Below are 19358 nucleotides of genomic sequence, written 5' to 3' on the forward strand. Positions count from 1 at the left end.
AAAGAATGAAAAAATGAGTATAATTACATAACTTAAAAATGTTCGCCCATAAATAATCCGAAACTATGTCTATCAATCCAAATCTATAAATCAAATTAAGGATCTAATGATGTAATTTTTTACGTAAGAAACGAAGGATATCCATTACCCGTTCCCTTTCGCATAATCATCCCAATTTGGTGTCACGTGACTTCCCTAGCCTTAGCCAGAACACCAGTTAATGATGTCAATACAGTCGATGCATGACGCCCACGACGTCCTACAGTATCATTAACAACGGCACTTGATCACCAACTTCAAAGGTTTTGCTCTTTAATTAAAAAAAAAAAAAAAAAAATCAAGAAGATTAAAAATCTTCCCGTGTCTAGAACATTAAAAATCTTCCCGTGATGACAACAACGCAATCCGACAAAATGTCATGCTATCAGCCATTGTATTGTATGTTGTACTCAGTATAAAGCTTCCATGCATAATAAAACAATAAAATTTGGCGACAATTAACAAGGAAAACCAAAACTGTGTAAACGCCATAATGGCATTCCAAGACAGACGTAATAGCATTAGAGTAGAATACTTCATAATTCATATCCAAAGATAGCTGCTCATCCAAAAAACAGCCACAGTATCCAATCTACAGACTGAAGTTTTTAAAAATAGAAATATCACTTCAATTATGTAATCTCGCCATGTCTGCCACGGATGAAGGTTAAAAATTCCCAGTTTGAAAAACAGTAATAATCTCTTAGCCTTGTTGGTAAAATGTTGTTTTCTTTCTTTCTATTTACATGCAGTTAGACCGTGTCCTATCTTCAAAAAATGAGAACTCGGGATTGTAGATCCTACACGCGAGAAAGATTTTATTTCTGAAAGGCCTGCTTCTGTTGCCGTGTGTAGGAGTTTTCCTGTTGTTTAGTACTTACATAATTATCAATCCAAGTCCGGTTTGCGGAGTTCGGATTGCGCAAGAAATGACATCACAATATAACCACTGACATACCCTTGGAGGAAGGTAAAATCTTCGAGACGAATTCGCTTTTCTTCAATAAGGTGGAGGTAAAACAAGAAAATTAGCAGAGAAAGCATGTATACCTGGATTAATGTCGGGAAAAAATAATCTTAAAAGTGACGCATTTCAACCTAGCACCATCAAGAAGATGAATAAGTGTCTAGGGAAAAACAACCGGAAATCACTGATTCCGCGGTTGCGACAAGGTTAAAACACCTCATCAATGTAGAAAGGGGGAGACGTCCTCATTTCCTGTCAGCAGGAACTGCTATATTTAAACAAAAGCATTACCGGATTAAATATGTAATAGGAAGGAGTAATAACAAGAAATACCTTTAAAAAGATGAAACGGCATAGTTTTGATGCTGGCGGTTATAATGTAAAACTGCTGGTGAAATTAAATTAACGAACTAATGCGTTTCAGCACGGATAACAAAACTATATCAGTTTGAATCATTTTTGGTGATAATAAGACTGCATTTGAATCAGGAATATACTTTTATTAATTTGTCATTTGAAAAGATACTTCCACTTGCATTTAATCTTAACTTTATTTCGTTTTTAATTGGATATCTACATTTTGCATTTACCGCTACATTGACCAATCAGCATACTTCATCTTGACCAGTAACGCCACCTGTCACGTCATATCCGGGCGAAAGAGATTATTATACGGCTATGCCGAAAAATACCCTGTCCGCTTTGGGGCTCGAACTATCGATCTCTTGCTCTCGTGGCAAATAGCCTACCACTAGGCGAAAGATGTCGCTCCCGCTAGCCTGAGCTAGGTAACTTTTACACAACTCCCTACTTCACAAAGTCTTCGCCCCTGAAGACGACCACACAGTAGATTCTTTAATCCAAGGAAGCCTCCAATATCCTATAGCTTTCACATGGAATGGTAAATGGCATCAATTCCTTACTAGGAAGGAGTAATGGAAAACAATGTGTGGACAAACTGTTAAAGGGGCATTCGTTCGTTTGGACATCAGAAACATGCATAATTTCTATTGATGAAATCTATGTCCGAACAATGATTATATGAGTGTCTGTGCCTACATTAACGCCGAAATGTACAAGAAAAAGACGTAACATATACAAATACCTTATGCCTTTGCGGTAATCAGTGATACTTCGGGTCGAATTAAGAATTTTCAGGACTAATACTCGAAGAACTTTGGATTATTTTCGGAGTTTAACTGCCTTATTGATGTAAAGATTATAACTTTTACTTCTTGGGAAAAACCCGTATTTTCCAGTAAGTTTAATTTTGATGACTTTAACTTTATTCAAACGAAGAAATGCCCCTTTAAAGGGACTTTGCACGAATCCCCAACTCCGTCTTGTAAAAGTACCGGTGGATAATGATGAATTCGCTTATTCAACATTTGAGAGTAGCGTCTCGACATGCCTTCCACGAAGTTACATTTCGTTAAAGAAAATAGAAATAGAATTAGTTACGACACGATGAATTTGAGCCAATCAAAAGACAGAGTATGGCGGCCATCTTGGATGACGTCATGTGAAACGCGTTTTGCAAATCTATAGACCTTCACCAGGACCCAGTTGTTCAAAAGGTGATTAGGCTAATCACAGTTTAACAACAATATTAAAATCTTGATACAATCATTTCTGGTAAAACTTATTTGACAAAAAATTGATAAACTATGACACCTACCAGTCTTTTCATTTAACCTGCTGATTTTGAAGGATATACACACATATTATTTGAAGTGATGGAGAAATGACATTTTCACTAATCAAGTGATTAAGCTAATCACCTTTTGAACGACTGGGCCCTGAAGTTTCAATAGTCACCCGTATGTGATTTGGGAGGAAACTGATTAACACGTTCGGATGGAGAGAAGGAACAAACAAATACACATATCAGACACAGAATCTAACTGTACAATGTTATATTACAAAGGCACCCAAGCTTTATCTGTGCACAGTCTTGTTAGAGAATGTAACGCTCGCGACGCGCTGCTCCCTGCAGTACAGATGCACCGTGTCCTATCCCACATCGTGCTACAACGCGCACGCTCAACTTAATACTATCACATCCCTGTTCTCCTTGTAATCAATTTCCCAAACAAACCTAGAACGAGTTCTCTTCCGTCATCGTGTGGTTATTTGTGTATTTCTACTGCTTTTCACACAAATATTGGGATACGCGACAAGATAATCACGCGCATGCGTGATAATAACCCTAAGTAGCCTCGTGCTTGCCATCGTTTTGTTCCATCTGTACACCAGAGATTCTAAGTGTCGACGCACGTGTTCGACAGATCATCATTCAGAGTCTCACGCGCCAGTAGCTTATACGTACGGATTCATCTCTCAAGTCACATCAGGTATGTCTGTCATAATTGTCCAGCTGTTTTAAAACTTTTCACACTCTTGTTAAAAATATATATATTTATATATGTAAATATACTTTAAATAACTCATGCATGATCTGACAGTTGAAGTTAACGATATGTATATTGCACAGTATAGCATATATAATATACACATCTACATTTTGGGTGAGTTTAGTGCAAAACTTGGCACTGTAATGTATTCGAGTCACAAAACAGCCTTCGCTCCAACTGGTTGTAAATTTATGTAATATTGCATATTTAATAAAATTTGTACCTAAAAGTAATATATAATCATAATATGAATTTCTTTTCTGTGGAATAATTTAATTTAGATATGAATATGTTTGCTATGAAACTAACTGAGGAATGTTGGACTCATTACTTTGATAAACATCACTAAGAGGAAATATAACAAGTCATTCATTTCATATTTCACACAATGCTTTTGAAGTATTTTCTATTGTTACATTCCGTACGAGTAATTGCCCATTGTTCTGCCAAGCAAACCTCTGTTACCCTTATATTGTAAATTGGTATACAAGTGCTGTCTAGCTGAAACAGAATTTCTGTGTGCAAACCCAACCTATGAAGAGCTGTTTCTTTTGGCTGCAAGATGAAAAGTATTCGGCACTTCTAGTCAGTCGAAAGAAAAAATGGGGATGTAGTGTTTGATGGACAGTTATGTCAAAAATAATGAAATGGATAAGGAAATATTTTCTAAAAGGAAATAGAAACATCTTAATTGCGGACGGAAATTATTAAGTAGGTCTTAATCAGAACGGAAAACGTAGAAGAATGTCATTATTATTTAGAGGAAGTGCTTGTATACTGTTGTTATTATAGGGGGAGTACATGTGTACTGTTGTTATTATAGGGGAGTACAGGTATACCGTTGTTATAGAGGGAGTACAGGTATACTGTTGTTATTATAGGGGGAGTACAGGTATACTGTTGTTATTATAGGGGGAGTACAGGTATACTGTTGTTATTATAGGGGAGTACAGGTATACTGTTGTTATTATAGGGGAGTACATGTATACTGTTGTTATTATAGGGGGAGTACAGGTATACTGTTGTTATTATAGGGGGAGTACAGGTATACTGTTGTTATTATAGGGGAGTACATGTATACTGTTGTTATTATAGGGGGAGTACAGGTATATTGTTGTTATTATAGGGGATTACAGGTATACTGTTGTTATTATAGGGGAGTACAGATATACTGTTGTTATTATAGGGGAGTACAGGTATACTGTTGTTATTATAGGGGGAGTACAGGTATACTGTTGTTATTATAGGGGAGTACAGGTATACTGTTGTTATTATAGGGGAGTACAGGTATACTGTTGTTATTATAGGGGAGTACAGGTATACTGTTGTTATTATAGGGGGAGTACAGGTATACTATAGTTATTATAGGGGGAGTACAGATATACTGTTGTTATTATAGGGGAATACAGGTATACTGTTGTTATTATAGGGGAGTACAGGTATACTGTTGTTATTATAGGGGAGTACAGGTGTACTGTTGTTATTATAGGGGGAGTACAGGTATACTGTTGTTATTATAGGGGAGTACAGGTATACTGTTGTTATTATAGGTGGAGTACAGGTATACTGTTGTTATTATAGGGGGAGTACAGGTATACTGTTGTTGTTATAGGGGGAGTACAGGTATACTGTTGTTATTATAGAGGAGTACCGGTATACTGTTGTTATTATAGGGGGAGTACAGGGGTACTGTTGTTATTATAGGTGGAGTACAGGTATACTGTTGTTATTATAGGGGGAGTACAGGTATACTGTTGTTATTATAGGGGGAGTACAGGTATACTGTTGTTATTATAGGGGGAGTACAGGTATACTGTTGTTATTATAAGGGGAGTACAGGTATACTGTTGTTATTATAGGGGGAGTACATGTATACTGTTGTTATTATTGGGGAGTACAGGTATACTGTTGTTATTATAGGGGGAGTACAGGTATACTGTTGTTATTATAGGGGAGTACAGGTATACTGTTGTTATTATAGGGGAGTACAGGTATACTGTTGTTATTATAGGGGGAGTACAGGTATACTGTTGTTATTATAGGGGGTGGGGTACAGGTATACTTTTGTTATTATAGGGGAGTACAGGTATACTGTTGTTATTATAGGGGAGTACAGGTATACTGTTGTTATTATAGAGGAGTACAGGTATACTGTTGTTATTATAGGGGAGTACAGGTATACTGTTGTTATTATAGGGGAGTACAGGTATACTGTTGTTATTATAGGGGAGTACAGGTATACTGTTGTTATTATAGGGGGTGGGGTACATGTATACTTTTGTTATTATAGGGGGAGTACAGGTATACTGTTGTTATTATAGGGGGAGTACAGGTATACTGTTGTTATAGGGGAGTACAGGTATACTGTTGTTATTATAGGGGGAGTACAGGTATACTGTTGTTATGATAGGGGAGTACAGGTATACTGTTGTTATTATAGGGGAGGACAGGTATACTGTTGTTATTATAGGGGAGTACAGGTATACTGTTGTTATTATAGGGGAGTACAGGTATACTGTTGTTATTATAGGTGAGTACAGGTATACTGTTGTTATTATAGGGGAGTACAGGTATACTGTTGTTATTATAGGGGGAGTACAGGTATACTGTTGTTATTATAGGGGGAGTACAGGTATACTGTTGTTATTATAGGGGAGTACAGGTGTACTGTTGTTATTATAGGGGGAGTACAGGTATACTGTTGTTATAGGGGGAGTACAGGTATACTGTTGTTATTATAGGGGGAGTACAGGTATACTGTTGTTATAGGGGGAGTACAGGTATACTGTTGTTATTATAGGGGGAGTACAGGTATACTGTTGTTATTATAGGGGGAGTACAGGTATACTGTTGTTATTATAGGGGGAGTACAGGTATACTGTTGTTATTATAGGGGAGAACAGGTGTACTGTTGTTATAGGGGGAGTACAGGTATACTGTTGTTATTATAGGGGGAGGACAGGTATACTGTTGTTATTATAGGGGGAGTACAGGTATACTGTTGTTATTATAGGGGGAGTACAGGTATACTGTTGTTATTATAGGGGGAGTACAGGTATACTGTTGTTATTATAGGGGGAGTACAGGTATACTCTTGTTATAATAGGGGGAGTACAGGTATACTGTTGTAATAGGGGAGTACAGGTATACTGTTGTTAGCTCACCTGGTCCGAAGGACCAAGGTGAGCTTATGCCATACCGTTGCGTCCGTCGTCCGTCGTCCGTCCGTCCGTCCGTCGTCCGTCGTCCGTCAACAATTGACTTCTTCTTCATAACCACACATCAGAATTTGACCAAATTTTGTCAGAAGCATCCCTATGGGTAGGGGACTCAGAATTGTACAAATGATGGGGCTGGCCCCCTGGGTGCCTCTGGGGCGGGGCCAAAAGGGGTCATTTTTGCGCTATTGATATAAACGACGTCTTCTCTGAAACCAAGCAATGGCTATCACTCATATTTGCCTGGTAGCATCACTATGGGGTGGGGATTCAAAATTGTACAAATGATGGGGCTGACCCCCCAGGGGCCTGAGGGGCGGGGCCAAATGTGGTCAATCTGGCTATATTGATATAAACGACTTCTTCTCTGAAACCAAGCAATGGCTATCGCTCATATTTACCTGGTAGCATCATTATGGGGTGGGGATTCAAAATTGTACAAATAATGGGGCTGACCCCCCAGGGGCCTGAGGGGTGGGGCCGAATGTGGTCAATTTGGCTATATTGATATAGATGACTTCTTCTCTGAAACCGAGCAATGCCTGTCACTCATATTTGCCTGGTAGCATCACTATGGGGTTGGGATTTAAAATTGTACAAATGATGGGACTGACCCCCCAGGGGCCTGAGGGGCGGGGCCAAATGTGGTCAATCGGGCTATATTCATATAATTGACTTCTTCTCTGGAACCAAACAATGGATATCTCTCATATTTTACTGGTAGCATCACCTTGGGGTAGGAATTTGAAATTGTACAAATGAAGGGGCTGACCCCCTGGGGTCTGAGGGGCGGGGCCAAAAGGGGTCAGTTTTACAGAATTGATATAAACGACTTCTGCTCTGAAACTAAGCAATGGATATCACTCATATTTACCTGGTAGCATACCTATGGAGTGGGCATTCAAAATTGTACAAATGGTGAGGCTGACCCTCCGGGGGCCTGAGGGGCGGGCCAAGAGGGGTCAATTTGGCTGAATTGATATGAACAACTTTTTCTCTGAAACTAAGCAAGATATATCACTCATATTTGCCTGGTAGCTTCCTTTTGGGTAGGGATTCAAAATTTTATAAAGGAAGGAACTGACCCCCACTCCCCCCGGGGTGCAGAAGGTGGGGTCAAAAGGGGTCAATTGGTTTAAACAACTTCTTTTCTGAAACTAAGCAATGGATATCACTCACATTTGTGTGGTAGCATCCCTATGGGGTTGTGCCAAAAGTTAATTTTATTTCATGGATTAATGCCTTTTTTGGCATTAAATCCTCAGGTACCCATATAAAATGCCTATGATATATTGACATAGCAATACCAGTGACAAATATACTTACTCATCATTCTTGTTTCATATCTCATGAAATCCAGGTGAGCGATACAGGCCCTCTGGGCCTCTTGTTATTATAGGGGGAGTACAGGTATACTGTTGTTATTATAGGGGAGTACAGGTATACTGTTGTTATTATAGGGGGAGTACAGGTATACTGTTGTTATTATAGGGGGTGGGGTACATGTATACTGTTGTTATTATAGGGGGAGTACAGGTATACTGTTGTTATTATAGGGGAGTACAGGTATACTGTTGTTATTATAGGGGAGTACAGGTATACTGTTGTTATTATAGGGGAATACAGGTATACTGTTGTTATTATAGGGGAGTACAGGTATACTGTTGTTATTATAGGGGGAGTACAGGTATACTGTTGTTATTATAGGGGAGTACAGGTGTACTGTTGTTATTATAGGGGAGTACAGGTATACTGTTGTTATTATAGGGGAGTACAGGTATACTGTTGTTATTATAGGGGGAGTACAGGTATACTGTTGTTATTATAGGGGGAGTACAGGTATACTGTTGTTATTATAGGGGAGTACAGGTATACTGTTGTTATTATAGGGGGAGTAGAGATATACTGGTGTTATTATAGAGGAGTACAGGTATACTGTTGTTATTATAGGGGGAGTACAGGTGTACTGTTGTTATTATAGGGGGAGTACAGGTATACTGTTGTTATTATAGGGGGAGTACAGGTATACTGTTGTTATTATAGGGGGAGTACAGGTATACTGTTGTTATTATAGGGGGAGTACAGGTATACTGTTGTTATTATAGGGGGAGTACAGGTATACTGTTGTTATTATAGGGGGAGTACAGATATACCATTGTTATTATAGGGGGAGTACAGGTATACTGTTGTTATTATGGGAGGAGTACAGGTATACTGTTGTTATTATAGGGGAGTACAGGTATACTGTTGTTATTATAGGGGGAGTACAGGTGTACTGTTGTTATTATAGGGGAGTAAAGGTATACTCTTGTTATTATAGGGGAGTACAGGTATACTGTTGTTATTATAGGGGGAGTACAGGTATACTGTTGTTATTATAGGGGGAGTACAGATATACTGTTGTTATTATAGGGGGAGTACAGGTGTACTGTTGTTATTATAGGGGGAGTACAGGTATACTGTTGTTATTATAGGGGGAGTACAGATATACTGTTGTTATTATAGGGGGAGTACAGGTGTACTGTTGTTATTATAGGGGGAGTACAGGTATACTGTTGTTATTATAGGGAAGTACAGGTATACTGTTGTTGTTATATGGGAGATCAAATGTTTGCAACTTGAGTTCCCTTTTGAAGCAATCCCTTGTCTAAATAAATCTGTTTCCTGTTGATCATCAACGCCCACCCAATCTTTAAACAACTTTAGATATAAATTCGCAATCGTCGCGTGCCTCTAATTAGGTCAAATTTAAATATACAATGAACACCATTATGATCTAATAATTTACCATGCTGGTTATAATATAGACAAACGCGATGACATATACGCTAAATTAACAGTAACACCAAGATACATACATTCCGCACGCACGTTCGTGACTTTACATTTCACGGATCATTGATGAAACAAGAACTGACCTATTGGTTCCGTGTTAATTGCTTTCACACGTGCATCGACAAAGACTTTGAAGGCCAGCATTAGTATCTGCATATTGAAAAAAAACTTTTTTCTTTTTTCCTCGTTGTTTTTTTCTCATTTGTTGTGTCTGAAATCTAGATCCTGTGATGTTTTCTATTATCTCGCAATCACGTTACACATAAAAAACAACAAATACACCTAATTCGTTATCAGATCCCTGTGTTCTGTACCAGTAAATTTGATTATCAGATCCCTGTGTTCTGTACCAGCGAATCTAATTTGTTCCATTTAACCTTAATTACACTACAATTAGTCGGTTTTCGTTTCAAGCTTTGAAATTGACTACTTACACGTAATTGGAAATTTCGGTTTGTGTCTCTGCTCTGAACCCATACCAGTGCTATATAATTTAGTACATTCCGGCAGACTCAAAATGAGCATATTATCGACTTGATCCAGACTTTTATCATATTCCTCGTAAAATACGAGACTTTTCGTACGATGTGGAGTTTTTAGTGGAAAACGGCTGGTAAACTTAACCGTATGATTAGTGTGAAGTTTTAAAGTATTGTAAAATCGAAAAGAGCAGATTTATATAATCTTTATGCAGACAAAATTTTACTACATTGAGCTTAAAAACTGAAATAAAAAAAAAAATATTGAAAGATGGAGATTTAAAATAATTTCTTTTTCGCGTAAAGCTGACAAATATTCTAAAAGCACGGCCTCCGCGTTCAATGTACGTCTCGAATAAGAAAATCACTTGACAGCTGGGGAAATGGCCTATCTGTGCATATGGCGAGATTTTCGACGGAATTCCGAGTATTATCAGAATGACTCAGTCGGCATGTTCGACCATATGCCTTTAAACGTAGTGAACATAGGGTTTGTAAGTCTTAAAATATTTATTCTGCAATTTATGATCACCAGGACGTTTTCCTCTGTAATCGGAAGATCCCCCATCGTCTTCCCGTCTGGAAGGGTTTAAGAAAACATTTGCTATTGATGAGAACATAGACTGCCTCGAAGACGTCACCACTTTTTTTCCCCTTTTAAAAGCAAGCCCGTCATTGTCAAGCTTTGAATTGGCCTCATTCCACACCACGTTCTCAGAACACAATACGTAAAATGTTCAGAAAGAGACGTGCTCCATCCGGTCGTTTTGTGACTTGAAGCGAATAATAACCCGAGTCATTATATTCTTAATTATATAAATGAAATGGCGTATGTTGGATCATTATCAAATTCCGATTTGGTAAGAGCCGGGGGAAGGAGGCCGAGGGGTGGCCGTCCCTGGTTGGTTCAGTCCACAGTTCAACTCGGCATTTAATCTTCATATAAAGCTACCATTGTCGATCGAACTATTGAAACTGCAGGAGACGGATATTCGGGGCAATAAAATGACAATAACATGGACGGATACATCTCGAACACTGTGAACGCTGGGACGCGAGTCCTTATAACTCTCACGATATGCTGTCGGCCTTGTGACCGGCAAGATGTTTTCTGGACACTGGACACTAATTAGCTTGATTTGAACTTTTCGCATGAGTTTTAGTCGCTTTCGCTTGTATTGCAATCGATAGAAGCTAGTCCAGCTCGAAAATTATATAAAATATGTTCATTTGATTTTAATGCATACCATTATACATTTTTCTACACATTATTAACAGAATATATGTTTTTTCGGAGTAGTTTAGCCTACATATGTAGGTATTCGATGTGTCCCTCTTAACAAATCAGGAAAAAGAATTTTCGGCAGTAGCCCCGGGCAAACAACCATTCCCGCTTGTAGACAGCTAATATGTATAGCTTTATTTATTTATACATACTACTGGACATGTGTTGGCCAGGCAGAAGGTCAAAAGGCCGCGGTCAAGGGCAGCCTAGATATATACTGTAAAGGGATCTGTGTCACGTTCACGCTTTTCCCGCGTGCTGTTATGAGAACAAGTTTAAACTGTTGAAAATAGCATATCGCGGCTTTCCTCCTCCACGACCCCCCTCCATCCCATCAGATAAGACACACTTCGTGCCAAAGCTTTCATCACAGGCGTGAAATGCTTGGAATGTTCATAAATATTGTATTTTGATACAATATTATCTACGATAAATAACAACACTTCTTTTTCTTTGTGGCAGTGGCACAGTTCGATGTGCACATGTTTAAAGGAGATCTTTATCCACATTATAAGTGGGAGCTTTCACTGATGGTATCCCGCCTGCGGTATAAATAAATATACCGATACATGTGTTGACACCGATATAGAAAGTTGTTGTTGTTTATTATTCTGCTACACGTAAACTACACACCAATTCCCGCTTCAATATAAGGTTGGCGCGTCTGTGTCAAGTTACACGATTGTATAGATAACCGCAAAATATTCATATACATGTATAAGTGTATTGAAAATGAATGTTTCAGAATTGTGTACCAAGCTCTTGTGATAAACTACACGATTTTGTGCACATGGACCTCACACAATTTCTGTATTCTCACGAAGCGAATTTTGAATCTGACCTTGACCTTTTGATACTGTAAGGTACGTCACACTGTACGGTTGGTGTATTGTACAAGTGTACGTCATACTGTACGGTTGATGTATTGTACAGGTGTACGTCATACTGCACGGTTGGTGTATTGTACAAGTGTACGTCACACTGTACGGTTAGTGTATTGTACAGGTGTACGTCATAGTGTACGGTTGATGTATTGTACAGGTGTACGTCACACTGTACGGTTGGTGTATTGTACAGGTGTACGTCACACTGTACGGTTAGTGTATTGTACAGGTGTACGTCACACTGTACAGTTGGTGTATTGTACATGTGTTTGTCACACTGTACGGTCGGTGTATTGTACAGGTGTACGTCACACTGTACGGTTAGTGTATTGTACAGGTGTTTGTCACACTGTACGGTTAGTGTATTTTACAGGTGTACGTCATACTGTACGGTTGGTGTATTGTACAAGTGTACGTCATACTGTACGGTTGATGTATTGTACAGGTGTACGTCACACTGTACGGTTGGTGTATTGTACAGATGTACGTCATACTGTACGGTTGATGTATTGTACAGGTGTACGTCACACTGTACGGTTAGTGTATTGTACAGGTGTACGTCACACTGTACTGTTTGTGTATTGTACAGGTGTACGTCACACTGTACGGTTGGTGTATTGTACAAGTGTACGTCACACTGTACGGTTGATGTATTGTACAGGTGTACGTCACACTGTACGGTTGGTGTATTGTACAGGTGTACGTCACACTACGGTTGGTGTATTGTACAGGTATACGTCACACTGTACGGTTGGTGTATTGTACAAGTGTACGTCACACTGTACGGTTGATGTATTGCACAGGTGTACGTCACACTGTACGGTTGGTGTATTGTACAGATGTACGTCACACTGTACGATTGATGTAGTGTACAGGTGTACGTCACATTGTACGGCTGATGTAGTGTGCAAGTGTACGTTACACTGTATTGTACAGGTGTACGTCACACTATACGGTTGGTGTATTGTACAGGTGTTTGTCACACTGTACGGTTAGTGTATTGTACATGTACAGGTGTACGTTACTGTACGGTTGGTGTATTGTACAGGTGTACGTCACACTGTACGGTCGGTGTATTGTACAGGTGTACGTCATACTGTACGGTTGGTGTATTGTACAGGTGTTTGTCACACTGTACGGTTAGTGTATTGTACAGGTGTACGTCACACTGTACGGTTGATGTATTGTACAGGTGTACGTCATACTGTACTGTTGGTGTATTGTACAGGTGTTTGTCACACTGTACGGTTAGTGTATTGTACAGGTGTACGTTACTGTACGGTAAGTGTATTGTACAGGTGTACGTCACACTGTACGGTTAGTGTATTGTACAGGTGTACGTCACACTGTGCGGTTGTTGTATTGTACAGGTGTACGTCACACTTAACGGTTGGTGTATTGTACAGGTGTACGTCATACTGTACTGTTGGTGTATTGTACAGGTGTACGTCACACTGTACGGTTGGTGTATTGTACAGGTGTACGTCATACTGTACGGTTGGTGTATTGTACAAGTGTACGTCACACTGTACGGTTGGTGTATTGTACAGGTGTACGTCACACTACGGTTGGTGTATTGTACAGGTGTACGTCATAGTGTACGGTTGGTGTATTGTACAGGTGTACGTCATACTGTACGGAAGGTGTATTGTACAGGTGTACGTCACACTGTACGGTTGATGTAGTGTGCAAGTGTACATCACACTGTACGGTTGGTGTATTGTACAGGTGTACGTCACCCTGTACGGTTGGTGTATTGTACAGGTGTACGTCACACTGTACGGTCGGTGTATTGTACAGGTGTACGTCATACTGTACGGTTGGTGTATTGTACAAGTGTACGTTACTGTACGGTTGGTGTTTTAACCGCCAGAGCTTTGTCCTGAAAGGAAAAATGTCTGCCCGATGATTTATGATGAAAATTGCCTGATTACACATATTATCTACTAAGTTAGGCCGATAGCATCCAATTATTTCATAGATACGGGACCATAATGGGTCTGTAAACGATACCATGGTGATGACAGAATAATGGAAAACTGAATAGAGTTTGATATCAAAATGACGCCAACATGGGACTGTTCAGTCACGCGCTACAGGCTGTACTCGTTGATTGCTCGGAAGTATACATATTTTTCGTGTGATAGACGGTCTTGGATATATTCTTGCGCTCAAAATCACGTGATGTCGTCGATGTCAGTACTAGTTATCCATCTAACGTCAGGTTACCCCCTTTCCCCGAGACGATTTCTGTTTCTCATGAAAGCTGGGATCACGGACCACCCGGGTGTTGTTGTAGTTGTGTTTTTAGACTAGGCCATTTACCAAATTGCTCAGACGAGCCTCTACTACATGTAGGGCAAGTCACCATCTACTACATGTAGACCCCGTCTAAAATGACCCTAGCTATTGACACAGCGATACTCTTCTGCCAGTTAGATGTTAAAGATAAAAAAATTGGCCTGATGACGCATGCTTCCTCTCCCAATCACGAAAAATATTCTCTGTATGACATCATCATAGAAACCGTGACGTCAAAATTGGTGTGATGTCATTCCGGGTTACGATATTTCACCTAAATTTACACAGTGATGCAGAGTAACAGTGATGCAGAGTAACAAAGTGTTTATAACAGATATTTGCTTATCACAGCGGATTTCATGTATATAAATTGCCTGTCGCTAATACAAAATCACCGGGCTTGTTTTCCCGCATATAAATTCGCCATTAGCATCGCGGATTTTGCCGGAGACGTATCGATCGGGCCCGCTAGCTTGTGTCAGACCGCGGTAACCAAATTCCACGTCATTAGCGAGATCCATAGGATAAAGGCCACAACTCATTAAGTATAGCAATAGTTATCTATTCTTATTAACTAAAATAACTTTTAATGTAAAAACTGACAACTTAATGATATGTTGCATCCCTTAATTATCTTTCGATTTTTATCAAAATGCCAATTCCGGGGAAAGAGATTAGAATAAAACGCTTAGTATCAATGTATATGTTCAGCAGAAAAATCTCCAAATGAGATCAATTTCAGTCAAAGTAGCTCAAGGCTTCGTTTCAGCTTAAATATATTTTATCTGTGTCCTGCTTCTGTACAACTTCAAGCTTAGGACTGTGTTTGTAATTAACCCGTACAAATGTGATTTCGTCCTACTAGAACTAGAAAAATCACGATTTGCACGACCATATTATAGGTTTTTAAGTTGACTTCATTAACTCCGACTGCTATGGATGTATAATCACTATGTATACAGTTAGTTAAGCCGATGAAATCCCTTAGATACTGCAAATGAACCAATGTTCGAGACTGTTAATGAGGTATGGCGTTCCAGACGGAACGCATGAGCTCGAGGAAATATCTGATTTAATCATATTCGATTTTTCGGTACCATCTTTAAGAATAGGGTTTAGTTTTTGATAGTTAATTAAAGATTAAGTTCAGAAGTCTAAATGTTGAAAGGTACGCGCTGTGCTTCATTTGAAACCGGGACAGCCCCGCCCCCTGTTTTTTGTACATATTGTTCAAAGCAGTCACTTAATGATCTGTAAAATTAATATTTCACATATCTTGGTTTGCTTCCTCATTATATATTGGAATTCATAATGATTTAATCCATGTAAGATTCCAATTAGTAAAATGTACTCATTTTGATGTTGGTCAAATTAAGGTCGAATCGGGCCCTGTACGCTATACCACGTTCGCCTTTCCAGCCATGATTGATCGTATCAACTTGAAAATTAGATACAAAACCGTAGTTATTAATTTTCGCGGATTTAATGCTCCAACGAAGACCGCGAAAATTAGTATCAGTCAATAAGTTTCCGTCTCCAGTAACATCATCTATTCAGAAATTCAACATTGTCACCTCCTTCACACCACCGTCCTAACAGCAAACCATAACATATTTTTTTCAAGATGGCGGCTATGACGGAAATAATTTCTTGAATGCCACGTGCGTTCTGTCTTTGGAACATCCTTTTATCATTAGCGAAAGTTCTGCCTCGATACAAACTTACGTGTGAGGGTATTCGGTTCCTGAGATACTGTTTTCCGTGATTACCACACAAAGCCATATTGTTGATGCTTTAAGACCGTCTACAATTAGCACGGCTATCAAGGGATAGTCACACCAATAACAATAGCTCTGTTGTTACTTTTTCCAATAATTTTCTTCCGAGAGATTATGTTGAACAACTGCCCTTGGCGAAGTGCACCAAAGGTCGAGAATTAGTAAATGTACGTATTTTTGTGAGATCAAATTTTAGAGCATCAACAAATATTAACATATAAGCTTAAAGATGAATTGGCGACTCACAATATTTGAAATTTAATACGAACTGTAATTAGCGGGAATATATTTTAGCGTAAAATGTGTAATTCTTCCAACGCAAAAATCGCGAAAATAAGATTACCGCCTAAATTTGTACGTTTACAGCAGGCGATCCCGACGGGATCTCAGTAGACACTGAGGAATTATACTGTATACTGTCACAACTGTTCGACATGAAGCTAACATTATACTGTGACCAATTTCCAGACCAATATGTCTGGTTATTGGTGGTCGTAATTATTTCCCGCCGGGCTCATTTTCCTCGTGACATACAGATTTCACGCCATATTGCGAATATGAAATCATTCAGTTGATTGGTATATGACGAAATGGCGACTTTTTCTGGACTACTTTCGTATTCCGAAGTTGAAATTACGCTGAGAAGGCATTTACGAATGGACAATATTGCCACAGATCTAATTATGATACAAGTAAAAACACGAACGCTATTTAGTCGAAGATCGGTATTTTGAGATGATGCTAAATATAGAGCACGTGATCAGGATAAGGAAGCCATACCACAAAAATCCATTTCCAACGGAAAATTGACTTCCCGGAAATTGTGTTTATTTTCCTCCGAGTTCAGTCCTCTCCCGTGACAGGGAATCTGATCCTATTGAATTGTGACTAGAGGTTGGCTTCAGACGCTGAACGAACGACTGTATTTTACCCGCCAGATGTATCTATCGATCCGTGCACGTGGCCTTAAGGAACAAACGCACCCACCCTATAGTGTCCGTCTCCCAAATCACCGTCTCTAGGGTTTCACTATAGAGTATGACCGCTCGTGAATTATCGGTCAGTTCACACGAGCAAGACTTCCAAGCACTCGGACGGCTTCTGTTCTCGAACGTTACATGGTAAGAGATTTAAATCTTTCATTGTTTTCTCGTCACGTTAGCTCGCTTTGTAATAGACGGTAAAATGCATGCGGGTAAATAGGCTCGTTTAGTTTTAATGAAGTTTTATTTGTGTGATACATATACAAAAAATGTAGTTGTTTAACGTTGCGTAGTGACCTTAAGGGTAAAACCGGGAATTATGACCCTCCATTGGAAACCATTCCATCGGAAACCTTTCTATGGATTTTCTATTAGAAATCTTCACATTAGTAACTTTTTTTGTGGATTTTTATTAGAAACTTTCCCATAGGAAAACTGCCCATTGGTAACTGTCCTATTTATTTCCATTTGAACTACCATTTCAATTTTAAAACTTTTGCTATTGTAACCTTCCCTTACTTTCTGTTGATTTTCTATTAGAAATCTTCCCATCGGTAACCTTCCCATCGGAAACCTTCCCATCGGAAACCTTGTTATCGTAACCTTCCCATAGGAAACCTTTCTATCGTAACCTTCCCATCGGAAACCTTCACATCGGATACCTTTCTATCGGTAACCTTCCCATCGGTAACCTTCCCATCAGAAACCTTCCCATCGGAAACCTTTTTATCGTAACCTTCCCATCGGAAACCTTTCTATCGGTAACCTTCCCATCGTAACATTCCTATCGTAACCTTCCCATCGGAAACCTTTCTATCGGTAACCTTCCCATCGGAAACATTCCAATCAGAAACCTTCCCATCGGAAACCTTCACATCGGAAACCTTTTTATCGTAACCTTCCCATCGGAAACCTTTCTATCGTAACCTTCACATCGGAAACCTTCCCATCGGAAACCTTTCTATCGGTAACCTTCCCATCGGTTACATTTCTATCGTAACCTTCACATCGGAAACCTTCCCATCAGAAACCTTCCCATAGGAAACCTTTCTATCGTAACCTTCACATCGGAAACCTTCCCATCAGAAACCTTCCCATAGGAAACCTTCCCATAGGAAACCTTTCTATCGTAACCTTCACATCGGAAACCTTCCCATCGGAAACCTTCCAATCGGTAACCTTCACATCGGAAACCTTCCCATAGGAAATCTTCCCATAGGAAACCTTTCTATCGTAACCTTCACATCGGAAACCTTCCCATCAGAAACCTTCCCAGCGGAAACCTTCCCATCGTAACCTTCCCATAGGAAACCTTTCTATCGTAACCTTCACATCGGAAACCTTCCCTTCAGAAACCTTCCCATCGGAAACCTTCCCATCGGAAACCTTTCTATCGTAACCTTCCCATCTTAACCTTCCCATCGGAAACCTTCCCATCGTAACCTTCCCATCTTAACCTTCCCATCGGTAACCTTCTCATCGGAAACCTTCACATAGGAAACCTTCCCATCGTAACCTTCCCATCTTAACCTTCCCATCGGTAACCTTCTCATCGGAAACCTTCACATAGGAAACCTTCCCATAGGAAACCTTCCCATCTTAACCTTCCCATCGGAAACCTTCCCATCTTAACCTTCTCATCGGAAACATTCCCATCGTAACCTTCTCATCGGTAACCTTTCTATCGGAAACCTTTCTATCGTAACCTTCCCATCTTAACCTTCCCATCGGTAACCTTCCCATCTTAACCTTCTCATCGGTAACCTTCCCATCTTAACCTTCCCATCGGTAACCTTCCCATCGGAAACCTTTCTATCGTAACCTTCCCATCGGTAACCTTCCCATCAGAAACCTTCCCATCAGAAACCTTCCCATCGGAAACCTTCCCATCGGTAACCTTTCTATCGTAACCTTCCCATCGGTAACCTTCCCATCTTAACCTTCCCATCGGTAACCTTCCCATCTTAACCGTCCCATCGGTAACCTTCCCATCGGTAACCTTCCCATCGGTAACCTTCACATCGGAAACCTTCCCATCGGTAACCTTCCCATCTTAACCTTCTCATCGGTAACCAACCCATCGTAACCTTCCCATCGGAAACCTTCCCATCGGTAACCTTCCCATCGGTAACCTTCCCATCGGTAACCTTCCCATCGGAAACCTTCACATCGGTA

At 39.7% G+C, this 19358-nt stretch overlaps 1 protein-coding gene across 2 annotated transcripts in view; it reads left to right on the plus strand.

The window, feature by feature from the left end:
- The first annotated feature begins 3247 nt into the window (after positions 1-3247).
- LOC117326295 (7-dehydrocholesterol reductase-like) overlaps positions 3248-19358 on the plus strand; it is a 41046-nt gene continuing 24935 nt past the window's right edge. The window contains exon 1 of one of the 2 annotated variants that reach the window (XM_033882980.1): positions 3248-3360. The gene's annotated coding sequence lies outside the window, so the exon portion shown is untranslated. Of the gene's footprint in view, positions 3361-17299; positions 17322-19358 lie in introns of those variants that run through there. The other variant, XM_033882981.1, reaches the window with a different exon arrangement.

Source organism: Pecten maximus, chromosome 4, assembly GCF_902652985.1.
Source record: "Pecten maximus chromosome 4, xPecMax1.1, whole genome shotgun sequence".
Taxonomy (NCBI): Eukaryota; Metazoa; Mollusca; class Bivalvia; order Pectinida; family Pectinidae; genus Pecten; species Pecten maximus.